Genomic DNA, 18066 nt, shown 5'->3' on the forward strand with positions numbered 1-18066 from the left:
TAATCTTCAATCTGACATCCTTCCACACTTAATATAAAGTGTACATTGTTGCATACTGTTACATATTCTCATGGAAATTTAAGGAAATAATATACAACTATCCCAAAACTGAATCCCTTATAATTGGAAATCTGGGTATTTGTGTTATTTCAGTTTTTATTCCTTCTGTAAGCATTGGTTATATATTCTTGGAAAGAATTAATTGCATATACACCAAATTAACTTTGCATATACATTCCCAGAGATTATGATCCTGAATTAATTTATACATACTTTAAAGGGATTTTATTGTAGTAATATCAAAAAGAATATAATAATTTATATTTTTAGCAATTGTGCATGAAAGTAACTCCCTACATTCTTGTAAAAAAAAAAAATCTAATATTAACAATAGCTTATTTCTTCCCAAACTCTATTCTAAGCATCATAGTAAATCTACACATTTAGTTTTCTCAGTAACTCAAGAGGTACTACTATGTGACCTATTTGCTGAAGTAGAAAAAGAGGGACAGAGAGATGAAGTAATTTGCCTAAATTAATCTAACTAGTAAGTACTTTCACGATTTAAATTCAAGGACTTTGAGTCATACTATTTTTCTAGGTTTTATCTCTTCACACATATACACACATTCAATTGCCTTTATAATTTGCAAGACTGAACACTTTTCATTTGTTTATGTATCATTTTCAGGGAGCACTTGTCCGACGTGCTCCAGGAAGTCTCATTATATGAATTATATTTTCTAACTTCTTCGTGTGTGTGGCATTATCAGTCTCAACACCTGAACTCAATTTTGTATGAGCAGTCCACCTTCTTGATGAAAATTTCTAAGATAGGTTTCTTTGGCAGGAGGTTGTTTTGAATAAAGTTGCTATTAAAATTTACATTTAAAACTTTGGGTTTATATCTGCTTTGACATTCTCAGGAAAAAAATAATACAGAAATAAAATTGATGGATCATAATAGGAGAATAGTGAACTCTAAAAGAACATCTAAAATGTTTTCTGAAGTATAATAGTTGTGCTCTCAATTACAGTTTATGAGATTTCTAGTTGTGCCATATTTTTACCAACACTTTGCACTGCCATTCTTTTTAGTTTTAGCATTCTAGTGAGTAAACAGGGTGTCTTATTGGAGTTTTAATGTGCATTTCCTTGATAACGAGTCAAGTTCAGTATCTTTATGTTTCTCATTTGTAATTTTTTGCAAAGTACTCATTTAAATCTTTTGCTCATTTTTTTCAGGTTGGTTTTTTTATTATTATTGATTTGTATAAGTTTTTTTAACATATGCCAAATACACAGTGCTTTGTGGGTTATACGTAAAGTGAATGTTCTCTCTCAGTCTGTGACTTGCTTTTTAATTTTCTTGGTGGTGTTTATTCTAATTGGTATGTTTTTCTTTATTTTTCTTGCTTTGCCGAAATATCTAAGACATCCAGTATAACATTAAACAGAATTGGTGAGAACAGAAATTCTTCTCTAATTTCTGATCTTAAGGGGGAAAGTATTAAGTCACTGAATAGCAAGTATGGCATTAGCTATAGCTTTGTAAAAGATGTCCTTTATTAGAATTAAGAAGCTCCTGACCAGTTCTAGTTTTCTAAAGTTTTGGTGGTGTTGAATTTTTTTCAAATGAATTTTTTACATATTTTGAGACAATCATTCTTTTTCTTATTGTTACATTTGTAATACAGTGAGTTACATTGATTAATTTTTCAAATGTTGTTTTCCCTGTATATTGTATTTTCTATATACTGCTTTCCTAAATTTCCCAAATTGTTTAGGATTTTATAAAAGATTTTTGCATCTATGCTCAAAAGGAATATTATCTGTAGTTTTCTTTTCCTAGAATACCTTTGTGTGTTTCTGGTCTTAAGGTATTGGGTGGTGCTAGTAATAAAGAATCCACCTGCCATGCAGGAGAGGAAACACAAAAGAAGCTGGTTCAGTCCCTGGGTTGGGAAGATCCCCTGGAGGAGGGTATGGTAACCACTCCAGTATTCTTGCCTAGAGAATCCCATGGACAGAGAAGCCTGGCAGGCTATTGCCTATATGCAAACAGTTGGACATGACTGAAGCAACTTAGCACCCATTAAGGTATTACAGGTCTCAAAAATGTTATGTTTGTTTGTTTTTAGGAATGTAATAAATACACTTTTCCTCACACCAAGAACCATTTATTAAAAGCCTGGATGTTATATATAAAACATAAGAAGGTGGAGAGAAGGCAGACCAACTGATGATGTCAGGACCACAAGGAATGGCCAGAGTGGTGTTAGCTGAGATCCACTGGGCAATCCCTTACCACTGTATATTGGTATCAGTGGAATTTGGACTTTCACTGCCATCTGGTAGTAATGATGTGGCATCCTTCATCACTCAGTAGAGTGGTGTCAGGGAAGCTCTGCTAACATGCCAGATTTAAACAAGGTGCAGTATAATATAGCACCCAAAATGTCCAGATTTCAATCAAAACTCTTGTCATGTAAAGAATCAGAAACATCTCAAATTGAATGAGCAAAGAATTCAACAGAAGCCAACACCAGATGACACAAATGCTGGAATTATCTGACAAGAATTTTCAAGCAGCCATCATTAAAATGTTTAATGAGCAATTACAAATACACCTGAAATAAATGAAATACAGACAGTCTCAAAAGTATAATATATATATATAAAGAAGAACCAAATGGAAATTTTAGAGATTAAAAATGAAAATAACCAAAACAAAAACAAAAACAAAAACGCTCAGTGGATGGATTTGGTTTCATATCCAAAATGTAATTAGTCTGGAAGTCATCACTCCCACCCTTAAAAAAAGAAAAAATAAACAAATTGAAAACCAATGACTTTTCTTGGACTCTGAGAAATGAGTTCTCAAAATAAATCACCACCCTGAATCTGAAGAGAATCAGTAAGTCCAGAACAATACAGCTAAGATCTACTTACCTGAAGCAAAACCAGGTAGAGCCATTATCTGGTGGTAACACTGATTGACAATTTTGGTGAATTGTTAGAGGCTGAGTGAGGAGGACTAGTGTGAGAATGAGAAACTGTTGGGGACTTCAGTCTTTGGGGGAGATCTCTCATACTTCTATGAGCTTACGTCCAAGAACCCCACAAAGTTCTCATGGTGAAGAGCAGAGAAAGATACCTTTGTGGCACTGGCAGAGAAGGTGAAAGATAATCATTGTGAAATATACTCTCAGTGTTCTCTGTAACAAAGGTCTGCTGGCCCTACTCTTCAAGGGAACAAGACTTTACCAGAACCAGATCTCACCTGAGTGAAGAGCATTTCTCCCACTTTAGCCCCCTCTAGACTTGTCTATGGAGAAGGCAATGGCACCCCACTCCAGTACTCTTGCCTGGAAAATCCATGGATGGAGGAGCCTGGTAGGCTGCAGTCCATGGGGTCGCTAAGTGTCCGGCACGACTGAGCGACTTCACTTTCACTTTTCTCTTTCATGCATTGGAGAAGGAAATGGCAACCCGCTCCAGTATTCTTGCCTGGAGAATCCCAGGGACAGGGGGGCCTGGTGGGCTGCCGTCTATGGGGTTGCACAGAGTCGGACAGAACTGAAGCGACTTAGCAGCCGCAGACTTGTCTAACCTAAGGGAGAGGGGAGCAGCTAAGAAATGCTTGTGAAGATAATAACGCTTACTGTCACAGGCCCACTAACAGATGGATTTAATCAATTATAGAACATTTTCCCTCCTATCTACACCTTGCCACCATAAAACAGGGCTTCAGTATGATAGCAGATTACAATTGAACAAGCAGCAAAACAGACTACCTGAGGAGGAGTACTTCAGGACACCCAAAATCAACAAGGAAGAAAAAAGGACAATGCCTAGTTGGGCTGTGTTTATTGTTTAATGTTAACATGAAACCTCACGCTGAAAGCCTATTTACCTTAGTTCCTATTACCGGGTATATCATATTCAGGTTCCAGCAACAACAACAGCAAAACACAGGGCATGCTAAAAGGCTAAAAATCCAGTCTGAAGAGACAAATCAAGCATCAGAACCCAACTCAGATATGACATGGAGTTTGAATTATAAAACAGCACAGATAATTTAAGACAGTATCAAAGAAAATACTAAAAATCAAAAACCCTATGCATTTTTAGCTCATTGATTTCCTCCATATTGTTAACACCTGTTCTTTCCTAGTTTTTTTCTTAATTTGGAGTTAGTCTACATTTCTTTGTCTTCTTTAGATGAATGCTTGGACCATGAACTTTAGTCCTTGCTTCTTCATTAAAGTAAGGATTTAAAAATAAAATTTCCCTCTATACAGTACTTAAACACAAATTTTACATGTGTTTCCATTGTTATTCAATTCATAGTATATTTCTAATTTCTCTAGTCATCTATTCTTTGACCCATGGAGTTATTTAGAAGAGGGCTATTTAATTTTCAGATATTTAGGTATTTTAAAATAACGTTCTGTTATTCATTTCCAATTTAGTTCCATTGTGGTAGGAATTAAATATACAATCTATATGATCTCAGTTCCCTTACATTTTTTAGACCTGTTTTATGGCTAGGAATAAGGTTTATCTTGGTGAATGCCCCATATCCTGGAACAGAATGTATATTCTGCTGTTGCTAGGTTTTTCAATCATCAGTTAGTTGATAGTGCTTTTCAAGTTTTCTATATCCTTACTGATTTCCTGTGTTGTTTACTCTTTATAACTGACATTTTCAACTATAACTGGATTTGTGTGTTTCCCTTTGGCATTTGATCAGTACTTGAAGTTGTGATTTTAGATGCAAACATTCTGAATTTTTATGTTTTATTTATGTTTAACCCTTTTGTTATTATGAAAGAGCAACTCTTTATTCCTAACATTATTTGTCATTAACTCTACATTGTTAAATATACACAATCATTAGTTTGTAATTGCACTACCTTTTCCCATTTCTTTTAACATCTAATGTATAGTATATACAGTAATATTAATACATATATTTAATTTTCATGTATTATAAGACATCTCTTAAGGACTGCATTATAGTTGGGTTTATATATTTAATTCATTCTTACAATCTCTGCCTTTTAATTGGAATGGTTAGGAGACTGGTCAAGATGGCAGAGTAAAGAGAACTTGAGCTCACTTCTTCTCATGAGCACACCACAGTCACTATCTGCAGAACAGCCATCCATGAAAAAAACCCAAGCCTACCAGAAAAGATCTTCCACTGCCAAAAACAAAGGAGTAACCACGTCAAGGCTGTATATTATTACCCTGTTTATTTAACTTATATGCAAAGTACATCATGTGAAATGCCAGGCTGGGTAAAGCACAAGCTGGAATCAAGATTTCCAGGAGAAATATCAATAACCTCAGATATGCAGATAACACCACTCTTATGGCAGAAAGCAAAGAAGAACTAAAGAGCCTCTTGATGAAACTGAAAGAGGCAAGTGAAAAAGTTGGCTTAAAACTCAGCATTCAGAAAACTATCATCATGGCATCTGGTCCCATCACCTCATGGCAAATAGATGGGGAAACAATGGAAACAGTGACAGACTTTATTTTTGGCTCCAAAGTCACTGCAGATAATGACTGCAGCCATGAAATTAAAAGACGCTTGCTCCTTGGAAGAAAAGCTATGACCAACGTAGACAGCATATTAAAAACCAGAGACATTACTTTGCCGACAAAGCTCCATCTAGTCAAAGTTATGGTTTTTCCAGTAGTCATGTATGGATGTGAGAAAGACTATAAAGAAAGCTCAGCGCCAAAGAATCGATGCTTTTGAACTGCGGCCTTGGAGAAGACTCTTGAGAGTCCCTTGGACTGCAAGGAGACCAAATCAGTCCATCCTAAAGGAAATCAGTCCTGAATATTCATTGCATGGACTGATGCTGAAGCCCCAATACTTTGGCCACCTGATGTGAATAACTGACTCATTGGAAAAGACCCCTATGCTGGGAAAGATTGAAGGCAGGAGAAGTGGACCATAGAGGATGAGATCATTGGATGGCATCATTGACTGGATGGACATGAGTTCAAGTAAGCTCCGGGAGTTGGTGATGGACAGGGAAGCCTGGCATGCTGCAGTCCATGGGGTTGCAAAGAGTTGGACACGACTGAGCGACTGGACTGAACTGAACCACAACAAGACAACCGAGAGGGGCAAATTAATGATATAATCAACCCCCATACCCTCCTTTGTGCTATGCACAAACTGGAGAATAATTATAGCGCGAGTTTCTCCCAGGAGTGAGAATTCTGAGGCCTGTTTCAGGCTCCTCGGCCAGGGGAAATGCATCGGGAAGAGTGCTCGGCTTTGAAGATCCCCGGGGTTAGCACCACATGCCTGTGGGCGATAGAGACTTCCTCACACAAACTCACCCGCAGGACCCAAAGAATAAAACAGAAGTTCGACAGGCACCTAGGAAAGGCCTACCTGCTGGTCTTGGAGACTCTCCAGAAGAGGATGGGGTGGGCAGCTCGGAACGCAGACGCTGAGAGAAGCCATGTTTGGTAGCTGAATCCACATGCATGCGTGGAAGCCGGAGGCCGTACTGGCAGCATCAGGTGGGCCCTCCCTCTCTCTTGTTAGCGCCAAGACCTGGTCCTGCTCAATAGCCTATAGACCCTGGTGCTGGTACACCCCAGGCCAAACAATTAACAAGGCAGGAAGAGAGCCTAACCCAGCAGCAAACAGGTTGCACAAGGTCTTCTTGAGCTCACAGCTGCCTCTCCACAGGGCCCCGCTCAGCACAAGGCAAACACCCAGCTACTTCCATCCACAAGTGGGCAGACAACAGCCCTGCCCTCCAGGAAGCCTGTATTAGCATCTAGTCTAGTCTCCATCCACCAGGAGCAAACACCAGACCAAGGAAAACCACAACCCAACAGCCTGAGAACCCAGTCTGCACACCAGCAGGCCAGATCCTACCCTGGGACCAGCTGGGTCCCATCCCTGCCCACTAGTAGGCTGACACAAGCCCCAGGACATCTCAGACTGAGTCAGGACCTGCCCTCCAACCTGCCAGCAATCTGACACCAGCTCTGGGATCCCTGGGCCCTGTAGCCAGGCTCTAGGACCCAGCTTGGCCTGTCAGTTAGTTCTAACCCCAGAACCTGGATTCACCCACCAGTGTGGGGGCAAAGGCCCCAGAGTCTTCTGGGACCCCGACTATGCCCCCCAGTGGGCTAGCACCAGGCTCAGGCTTCCCTGGGGGTCTGCATCAGCCACCTCATGACCAGGCCCTGCTAATCAGCACCAGGAGCATCTGCACAAGGCAAGGCCTGGGAACCAACTGGGCTGGGGGCCAACCAAACCTATCAGATCACCCACGTACTCAGCCTGCCACAGCAGAAGGACCCACACAGTTCTCTTAGGGGGAACCCCGAGAGCATATAACTTGGGTGATGTGAGGGGAGTGCACTGCAGGGACAGACAGGACTTTTCCTACAGAGGGCTACTTCTATAAGGCGGAGAAACATAACCAACCTACCACGTAGGTAAAATTACACATAGCAATTTAGACAAAGAGAGGAGGCAGAGGAACATGCTTCAGATGAAGGAACAAGATAGAACCCCATGAAAGATAGGCAATCTGCCCAAGAAAGCAGTTGTAAAGATGATGAAAGAACTCAGGAGAGAAGGATGGATGCACAGAGTAAGTAGTTAGAAACTTTGAAACAAAGAGTCAGAAAATGCAAAGAACAACCAAATAGAAAAGCAGAATACAATGCCTGAAATGAAAAACATTAGAAGAAATCAACAGTACACTAAATGATACAGAGGAAAGGATCAGCAAGCTGGAAGATAGAGGAGTGGAAATCACTGCTGCTAAATAAAAAGAAATGAAGATAAATGAGGACAGTTTAAAAGACTTCTGAGATAACGTCAATCACAGTCCTATTCCTATTATAGGAGTTCCACAAGAGATTGGAAAAAAACAAGTGGGCTGAAAACGTATTTGAAAACTTCCCTAATCTGAGAAAGGAAACAGTCACCCAAGTCCAGGAAGCATAAAGAATCCAACACGGAGTGAACCAAAAAGGAACACACCAAGATATACTGTAATTGAAATGACAACAGTTAAAGAGAGAAATTTAAAGCAGCAAAGAAAAAGCCACAAACAACATTCAAGTTAGCTCCCATAAGGCTATCAGCTGATTTTTCAGCAGAAACTCTGCAGGCCAGAAAGGAGAGACCAGATACCTAAATGTGATGAAAAGGAGAGCCTACAACCAAGAATCTTCTACCTAGCAAGGCTCTTGTAGGTGATATCTTATAGTTTTCAAAATAATATTTTTATTTTTTGTTTGGGGGTTTGTTTTTGCTTAAATCTGATGCCAATGTTTTTGTTTTACTTGGATGTTTTTTAATGGTTGCTCAACAGTTTACAATATGCATCTTTAACATATTTCAGTCTATCATCAAGTAACATTATACCACATCAAGTAAAAAAGTAAAAGCTTTGCCGCTTTGCGCTTCTACTATGCCGTCTCATTGTAAATATCATGTTGTTGATTGAATTTTGTGTCTTTTTTTTAAAGAGTATTGAACTTCATTTTGTTTGGGACTTAAATTATTTGCAGGTCAGCTTGATTATTTCAAAGCTTAGTTTTAGGTTATATTAGGGCAGGTCTAGAGTACCCTTTGGGGCCTCCCTGGTAGCTCAGCTGGTAAGGAATCTACCTGCTTCGCAGGAGACCCCAGTTCAGTTCCTGGGTTGGGAAGATCCCCTGGTGAAGGGATAGGCTATCAACTCCTATATTCTCAGGCTTCCCTGGTGCCTCAGACAGTAAAGAATCTGCCTGCAATGTGGGAAACCTGGGTTTGATCCCCAGGTTGGGAAGATCCCCTGGAGGAGGGCATGAAAATCCATTCCATTATTCTTGTCTGGAGAATCCCCATGGACAGAGGAGCCTGGCAGGCTATGGGGTCACAAAGAGTTAAGGGACTAAGCACAGCACAGTCCCGGGTATCCTTTACTCTGCATCTAGCTTAGCTTTACTATTAAGTCAGTGTATTTTAATATCTTCTGATGTCTCAGGTGTTCAACAAGGTCTCTGGCTAGTTGGAACTCAAATATCCCCCATTCCCATGTGAGTTCTAGGGATGTTCAGCTTAGAGCTCCCAGTCGTTTTGAGCATGACCTCATGAAGTTTCATCCTATACGTGCATGGTTTAGTAATCAGTCACAGACTCCAGACACCTCGATGCAGACTGTTATGTGCCTTTTGGATTTAGCCGCAGCCTCTCTGCTATTTTTGTATTCTCAGTTGCCTTGGTGCCGCAGAACTCTGATTCTTATTCCTCCACTAAGCAAGACTTCCCCGGGGTTTCTCCTTCCTTCCAGGAAATTTTTTCAGGTAGGAAGATGGTACTGTCTAAGGTTCATTTTGTTTCCCTTCTCTTAAAGATCACGGTCTTGTAGTGTCTGCCGTCCAACACCTGAGGTTTCATATATTTTGTCCAGTTTTCTAGTTATTTATAGCAGTAAGGCACAACTGGGGCTGATTACTTTTTCATGGGAAAAACTGAAGTCCCTGAATTTCCCATTTTCTGTCATCCACAGTGTAACACAGTGGTGTAAATCCGAGTATTTTACTACTGCCTAGCTATGTGACTTTGACCACTTCATTTAAATTCATTGAACTTCCTTTCCTTATCTGAAAAAATGGACAGGAAAATACCAAAACTACCAGTTCCTTATGCTTGTTAAGTTAAATATGTTAACAAACATATCTGGAAGAGGCACCTAAATGTCCATTTTCATTCTCCTTCCAACAAAACTGAATACGGAACAAGACCATTTCATTATGCATCAGAAATATAAAAAGAAAAATGTCATGCCTGTAATGTAAAATGTTCCTTTATGCTACTGTGTCTTCAAAACACATGCCACATGCTGATTAAAACCTGGATCCTGAACTCATACTTCTTTCTGTTCCCTGGAGAGGTAGACACTTTATGAACAGACCAAGGCAGGTGCTCGGTTCTCCCAGGTATGAACTTCACCTCCTATTATTCACAGCTGTACCCATCGTCACCATTGTCATCTCACTCTTCATACTTTTAGTTACTGGCCATTCTATCTGGTTATCTTCCCTGACTACAGAACCCCAGGGCACTTTCCTCCTTTGACCATTCTCCCTACCTAGTAATTCACCTGTTACATTATTTCCATCTAAAGTGAAACCTGAGCAGGCAGCTCCATAGGCTTATGCTTAAGCAGAATCAGTTTTGTGGTGGCACACTTGGCTTCTTTATTATAATAATCATCGTACGAGTGAAAGTAACAGGAGATGTGAAATAAAAGCACTGTATTTGCACTTTCTCAAAAAAGATCATCCTTGGCATCAAGTTAAAGAATGCACAAAACTCTTAAGGGGAAACAGAGCCACATCTTTAACAATCAATTTAAAATACTTACAATATTCCACACAGAGTTTCTGAGGATCTACTATATGCTAGTGGTTATTAGGTTCTAGAGGAACCAAGATATACAAGATACAATCCCTCAAGATTAGGAAAGGTCAAAACAATAATACATGGAAAGTGTCATAACTTGTATAGATAATTAAGAGGGAAAAAGATAAAATCAGAAAACAGAACATACACTGTTACCCTCTTATACTATTTCATAAAGGCACAACATAGATTTATTTCATACTTTGCATGATATCCTTTCCCATTCAAATTTTAAAATATAGACAAAAATTCAAGGCTCCCTCTGACATTTCAATTTCTATTATATATTTTTTATCCACAAAAAAGATACTGGTAGAGGGACTGAGTTACCTTTCATTATTAGGTACACAATAGATTTGAATCCATCATTATTTTAGGATGCTTTTAAACAGCTTAAGTTGTTCTTGCCATCTAGTCTTATTATTGCAAGTCACACAGTATGAGATACGAAGCAATTAAATGGTAGCAACATTGAGGCAACCATAGCAGTGCTACTCAAAGGATAAAACAGCACCCTGCAAATCATCACCAAAGTTCAACAGCACAGTAAGAGTCATCTCTAAAGAGGCTTTAAAACCCTTGTTAAGACAGTATCACATTTTAATTCTTCTTTTAAAAAGGCTTCTTCAGTCATATGATTATATCAAGCATTACTTAAAACAATATATTATTCAATTTGTAACATTTATACATGTAATGGCTAGGGTAGTAATATCACAAAAAGGGGAAATAAGAATAGAGTGCTATAGGAGTAATGTTTCCATATCTCAGCAAAATTTAGTATAAGTCTGATTTTGAGGAGATGTACAAAGTAAGCCTTATGCAACCATTCAGAAAATAATAACTTAAAATGTAATGAAAAGATTTAATTAAATTGGTACATTAGAAAATAATGCAAAAGAAAGCAGTGAAGGAAGAATAGAACAAAAGAGACATGAGAAACAGAAACAAAAAGTAAATTGACAGATATAAATCCAACTATATTAATAATAGCATTACATGTGACTGGATTAAGCGACTCAACCAAAAGACAGGAATTGTCAGAGTAGATTGTTAAAAATTCCCAACCTAAGTACATACTATCTACAGGATACACAAATAAATTGAAAGTGAAATACTGGGAAAGGATATATTATGCAAACAGTAACCATGGGAGAACTGAAGTGGTTATATGTGAGGCACAATAAACTTTAAGACAAAAGATGTTATTCGAGATAAAAGAGAAATTTTATAATCACAAGAGGGTAAAATCACTAGGAAAGTGAAACAGTTATAAGCAAATACGCACCTGGTAAGATTGTACCAAAATACATAAATAAGACTTGGCAGAAATGAAGGGAGAAATAGAAAACTCAACAATAACAGAGACTTCAACATTCCCCCCATGTTAATAATGGATAGAACAACTAGGCAGAACAAGACAAAAAAAGACTTGAACAAAAACTATAACCAAATTATCACTGAATCTACATACCCTTGGATTCTGCGTCATGGATTAAACCAACTGTGGATCCAAAATACATTTTTTTAATTCCATAAAGTTCCAAAATGCAAAATTTGGATTTTCCATGCACTGGCAACAAATTACATAGTATTTACACCACAATTAAAACTATTTACATAACATTCACATTGTACTAGGTAACATAAGTACTCTAGAGATAATTTAAAATATATGGGAGGGTTTCCTTTTCTCCACATCCTCTCCAGTATTTACTGTTTGTAGATTTTTTGATGATGGTGACCCAAATATCATATATTAATGCATTTATGTGAAATCTAGAAAAATGGTACAGATGAATCTATTTCAGAGGTAGGAACAGAGGTACAGATGTGGAGAATGGAGGTGTGAACATGAAGTAAGGGGAGAAGGGGAGGGTGAGGCAGACTGGGAGATATGATGGACATAGATACACTGCCATGGGCAAAAGAGCTAGTGGGAAGCTGCTGTATAACGTAGGGGAACTCAGCCCGGTGCTGGGTGCTGACCTAGAGGGGTGGGATGAGGGAGTGGGAGGGAGGTCCAAGAAGGCAATCTGTGAGGCTATTTTTTATCCTGATATGAAAAATCAGATAATGAGAAAACTGTAGGCCAATATTTCTTATGGATATGTATACAAAGTCCTCAACAAGATACTGGCCATCTAGCAACATAAAAAAGAAATATACACCATAACAACATGGGGTTTATACCAGAAATGCAAAATTAGTTTAGTATCTGAAAATCAATTCATGTAATATACCATGTCAACAGAATCGAAAACAAAAACCACATTATCATCTCAATAGTCTCAGAAGAAGTATTTTACAAAATCCAACGCCCTTTCATGATAAAATCACTCAGAGACTCTTCTGAACCTGATAAAAGGCATCTACAAAAAAGTCCACGGTTAATGGTAAAAAGACAGGTTGCTTTCCCTCTAAGATCAGGGATAGAACAATGATATCAACACTCACCACTTCTATTCAAAATTATACTGAAGGCTCCAGGAAAACTAGGTACCATAAATAAATAAAAGGCATCCAGATCTTATCTATAGAAAATTCTAAGGAGTTTAAAACAACAAACATACAGACAAAAAACTAATACATGAGTTCAGCAAGGTTTCAGGGTAAATATACAAAAATCAATAGTGTTTCTATTACACTCGCACTGAACAATCTGAAAGTGGAATGGAGAAAAATTCAATTTACAGAAGCATCAAAAATAATAAAATGGGACCTCCCTGGTAGTCCAGTGGTTAAAAAAAAAAAAAAAATCCACCTGCCAATGCAGGGGACATAGGTTCCATCCTGGCCCAGGAAGATTCCACCTGCCTCAAAGCAACTAAGCCCTGCACCACTGAGCCCATGGCCTAGGGCCTGGGATTCACAACTACTGAAGTCTGCATGCCCTGGAGCACATGCTCTGCAACAGGAGGAACAATTGCAATGGGAAGCCCACACACCACAATTAGGGTGTTGGCATTGCTCACCACAACTAGAGGAAAGCCTTTGCAGCAACAAAGACTCAGTGCAGCCAGAAATCCGTAAGTAAATAAAAATTATAAAACTTTTTTTTAAATAATAATTAGGGATGGGCTACAAGGGCTTCCCTTGTAGCTCAGTCAGTAAAGAGTCTGCCTGCAATGCAGGAGACTTGGGTTCGACCCCTGGGTCAGGAAGATCCCCTGGAGAAGGAAATGGCTAACCCACTCCAGTATTCTTCCTTGGAGAATCCCATGGATGGAGGAGCCTGGCAGGCTATGGTCCATGGGGTTGCAAAGAGTTGGACACGATTGAGAGACTTTCACTTCACTTCAAAATAACTAGGAATAAATTAAATAAAAGAAGTCAAAACTTATTCTGAAAACTAGGAAACTGTTGAAAGAAATTTAAAATATTTACATAAATGTGGGGTTGTCCATGTTCATGTATTGGATGACTTAATAGTTAACATGACAATAGTCCCTGAGTTGATATATAGATTCTATGCCCTCCCTATTAGAAATGGACAAGTTGATTCTAAAATTTAAATGGAAATTCAAGGGATTCAGACTAGATAAAACTATCTTGGAAAAAAAATCAAAGTAGGAGGATTCACATTTCTCAATTTCAAAACTTACTACAAGTAACATTAATCAAGGCAGTGTGGTACTGTCATAAGGATAGACATAGATCAAATTAATAGAACTGAGAGTCCAGAAATAAATCCATGTGTCTAAGGTCAACTGATTTTTAGCATGGATGCTAAGACCATTTAGAGGGGAAATAATGATTGTTTTGACAAACAGTACTATGACAACTTGATAGCCACAAGTAAAACAATGAGATTGGGCCCTTAAATCATGACATATGTAAAATTTAACTCAAAAGAGGTCAAAAATTAACTAAAAGCTGACCAACCGAGATAGCATATTCAAAAGCAGAGACATTACTTTGCCAACAAAGGTTTGTCTAGTCAAGCCTATGGTTTTTCCAGTGGTCATGTATAGATGTGAGCGTTGGACTGTGAAGAAAGCTGAGCACCAAAGAATTGATGCTTTTGAACTGTGGTGTTGGAGAAGACTCTTGAGAGTCACTTGGACTGCAAGGAGATCCAACCAGTCCATTCTGAAGGAGATCAGTCCTGGGTGTTCTTTGGAAGGAATGATGCTAAAGCTAAAACTCCAGTACTTTGGCCACCTCATGTGAAGGGTTGACTCATTGGAAAAGACTGTGATGCTGGGAGGGATTGGGGGTAGGAGGAGAAAGGGACGACAGAGAGATGGCTGGATGGCATCAGTGACTCGATGGATGTGAGTCTGAGTGAACTCCGGGAGTTGGTGATGGACAGGGAGGCCTGGTGTGCTGCGATTCATGGGGTTGCAAAGAGTCGGACACGACTGAGTGACTGAACTGAACTGAACTGAAAAATATCAATCCCTTAGAAGAAAACACAGGAATAAATCTTCATGATCTGGAATTTAGCAATGAATTCTTACATATGATGCTAAAAACTTGAGCAACAAAAGGAAAAAGAGATAAATTGGACTTCATCAAAATTCAAAATTCTTGAGCCTCAAGGACACTAGCAAGAAAGGAAAAGATAACCAACAGAATGGGAGAAGGTATCTACAAAACATATATGTGACTTGTGTCTACAATATACAAAGAACCCATACAACTCAATAACAGAAAAACAAATCACCTAATTTTAAAACAGGCAAAAAATAAAATGGGCAAAGGATCTAAATATACAGTTCTCCAAAGAAGATATACTTCAGTGGCCAGTAACCACATAAAAAGATATATGACATCATTTGCCATCAGGGAAATGCAAATCAAAACCATGAGATTCCTCTTTATGCCCACTAGAATGGCTGGAATCATAAAGTCATATAAAAACAAGTATTGTCAAGAATGTGGGAAAATTGGAACCCTCATGAACTGCAGATGGGAATGTAAAATGGTGAGACTATTTTGGAAAACAAGACCAGTTCTTCAAATAATTAAACATAGAGTTATTTATAACTCATCAATCCTACTCCTAGTAACATCCCCAAAAGAAATGAACACACACATACACATATTTACAAACCAAGACTTGTATGTGAATCTTTATAGCAGCATCACTTAAAATAGCTACAAAGTGGAAAGAACCCAAACATCTGTCAGCAATAAGTGGATAAATACAATGTGGCATATCCATACAATGAGATGTTATTTGACCATAAAAATGAGTGAAATACTATTATGTGCTACATTGATGAACATTGGTAACATTGAGAGACCCTGAAAAGGTTATGTTAAATGAAAGAAGCTAATCACAGAAAAATACCTACGACATGGTTCCACTTACACGAAATGTCCAGCCAGATTGTTAGTTGCTTAGGGCTGATAAACATAGAGGGATAAGACAATGGTATTTAAATGATAGTTTATTTTTGAAATGATGAAAATATTCTAAAATTGACTATGATAGTCCTTGCATATATATGTATGAATATATTAAAACTCTTTGATGTGTGCACCTTAGATGTTGAACTGTATGGTATATGAACTATAGCTGAAAAAAAGCTGTAAAAATTCTACTTTCCAACATACTGGTTGTAGAATTGAAGAACATTTAGAAAATGTGAAAGAACCTATGGCCAAATATTTTTCCCTTTGAAGCCTTGAGTGAATAATACCTCTGTTCTGATTTATTTACATGTAATTCATTAACATGGTTACTAAGGAGGCATTCAATGTCTGGGGGGACTGAAGAACTTTTCAGTTGGTGAACCTTGGTTGGATGCTTTTCTTTTTTCCCTCTGAACCATGATGTTGTGCTTGACGACATTAGTTTTAACTTAGTTCTGGAAAGGTTCACTTCCAGTTTCAAACTCAGATCTCAGGAATTGTGAGGGAGTCCTACATTTTGTAAAAATGCGGAACATGTTATTTCCTCTGATTGGAATGATGAAGCAAGATTACATGTGACACTGATGAGTAAGATAGCGAGTTCAAATGCCTGGAGTTTTTAGCCGTATGTTAAGTAATACACGGAGAAGGCAATGGCTCCCCACTCCAGTACTCTTGCCTGGCAAATCCCATGGACGGAGGAGCCTGGCGGGCTGCAGTCCATGGGGTCGCTAAGAGTCAAACATGACTGAGGGACTTCACTTTCACTTTTCACTTTCATGCATTGGAGAAGGACATGGCAACCCACTCCGGTGTCCTTGCCCGGAGAATTCCAGGGACAGGGGAGCCTGGTGGGCTGCCGTCTATGGGGTCGCATAGAGTCGGACACAACTGAGGTGACTTAGCAGCAGCGGCAAAGTGATACACAGTGCCCAAAACCTGTTTTGCACTAGTTCTCTTTGTTGTGGTTGGGGCAGTGACAGAAAGTGAGAAGGGCTGCCACATGGGTATGTCCTAGAAGAGGCAAGAGGGACAGTTACAGCGTGTGCTTCTGCTGGCTTACCCTTGCTCAGGGACTCTCTGCTGCCCCCTTATATGCCTTTTGTCTGGGGGAGAGTAATAAAATGCATTACGGAGAAGAGAGTGATTTTGGTACTCCATGGGAAAGAGAAAAAATATGACATGTTATAAATCTCAGGTTTAATTGCAGAACCAAAGTGAAGCAGAGACACTGACTCCAGGGTGTTTAGGAGCTCCCGGAGGCCACAGATCCACAGGACTGACAGCACTTGGTCATGTAAGATGGAATAACTCCTCGATGCTCCTCCAGACATTTCTTGGAGTAACAAGCACGGTATGACCCTGAAGACATCAACTGATACACTACTTGCCCTCAACCTGAAAAGTTCACTAGGTTTTTCTTCTTGCTGATTGTGTTTGAATGCATATAGGAGGTAGGGGTATTGTCAAAAGAAGTAGTATGGCTGTGTAAAGGAGAAGAGGGTGGCAGAGGATAAGATGATTGGATGACATCACCGACTCAGTGAACCTGAACCTGGGCAAACTCTGGGAGATGGTGAGAGATAGGGAAGCCTGGCATGCTGCAGTCCATGGGGTTGCAGAGTTGGACACAACTTTGTCACTGAACAACAACAACAACAACAATATGGCTTATATATATTTCATATCCTTCGATTTTTCTATAACCCTGTGTCTATACTCAATGGCAACAGTTTCAAAACTCTTTGCAAAAACTTGCCTCAGTGTTTCATTTTTAAATCAAATCAGGAGCCGACTTGTTAGTGGCTGTGTGGTCAGTAACCAACAAAATAGGGGGGTTATTCTGTTAGCCTTAAAACCTAAAGTAGTCAGCAGGTGGGTTTTTTTGTTTGTTATTTCTGTTGTTTTTGTTTTAAATATTGGAAAATAACCAACCACATAAAAAACTTGTAGTATAATGCTTGGTCCTAGATGTCAGGTTGGTGACCTAGCCTAGCTCCTCCATGGACCCACAGACCCATAGATCCTCTGACCCATAGCATAGCTCCTCCTCTGACCCATTGTATTTTACAGTACAGTCTTTCTCATTGCAGAGAGGTAGTCATCCTTTCCTCCCCTGCTCCTGAGTGACAGTAAGTAAATCGGATTTACTGAGGGAAGGTGAAGAGGTTAGGGAGAGAACCACTCATCCCAGTGACCTAGTGCTATTCAATATTTAGGAGTGGAGGTCCAGCCTGTCTTCCTCACTG

This window comes from Budorcas taxicolor, chromosome 4, assembly GCF_023091745.1.
Source record: "Budorcas taxicolor isolate Tak-1 chromosome 4, Takin1.1, whole genome shotgun sequence".
Taxonomy (NCBI): domain Eukaryota; kingdom Metazoa; phylum Chordata; class Mammalia; order Artiodactyla; family Bovidae; genus Budorcas; species Budorcas taxicolor.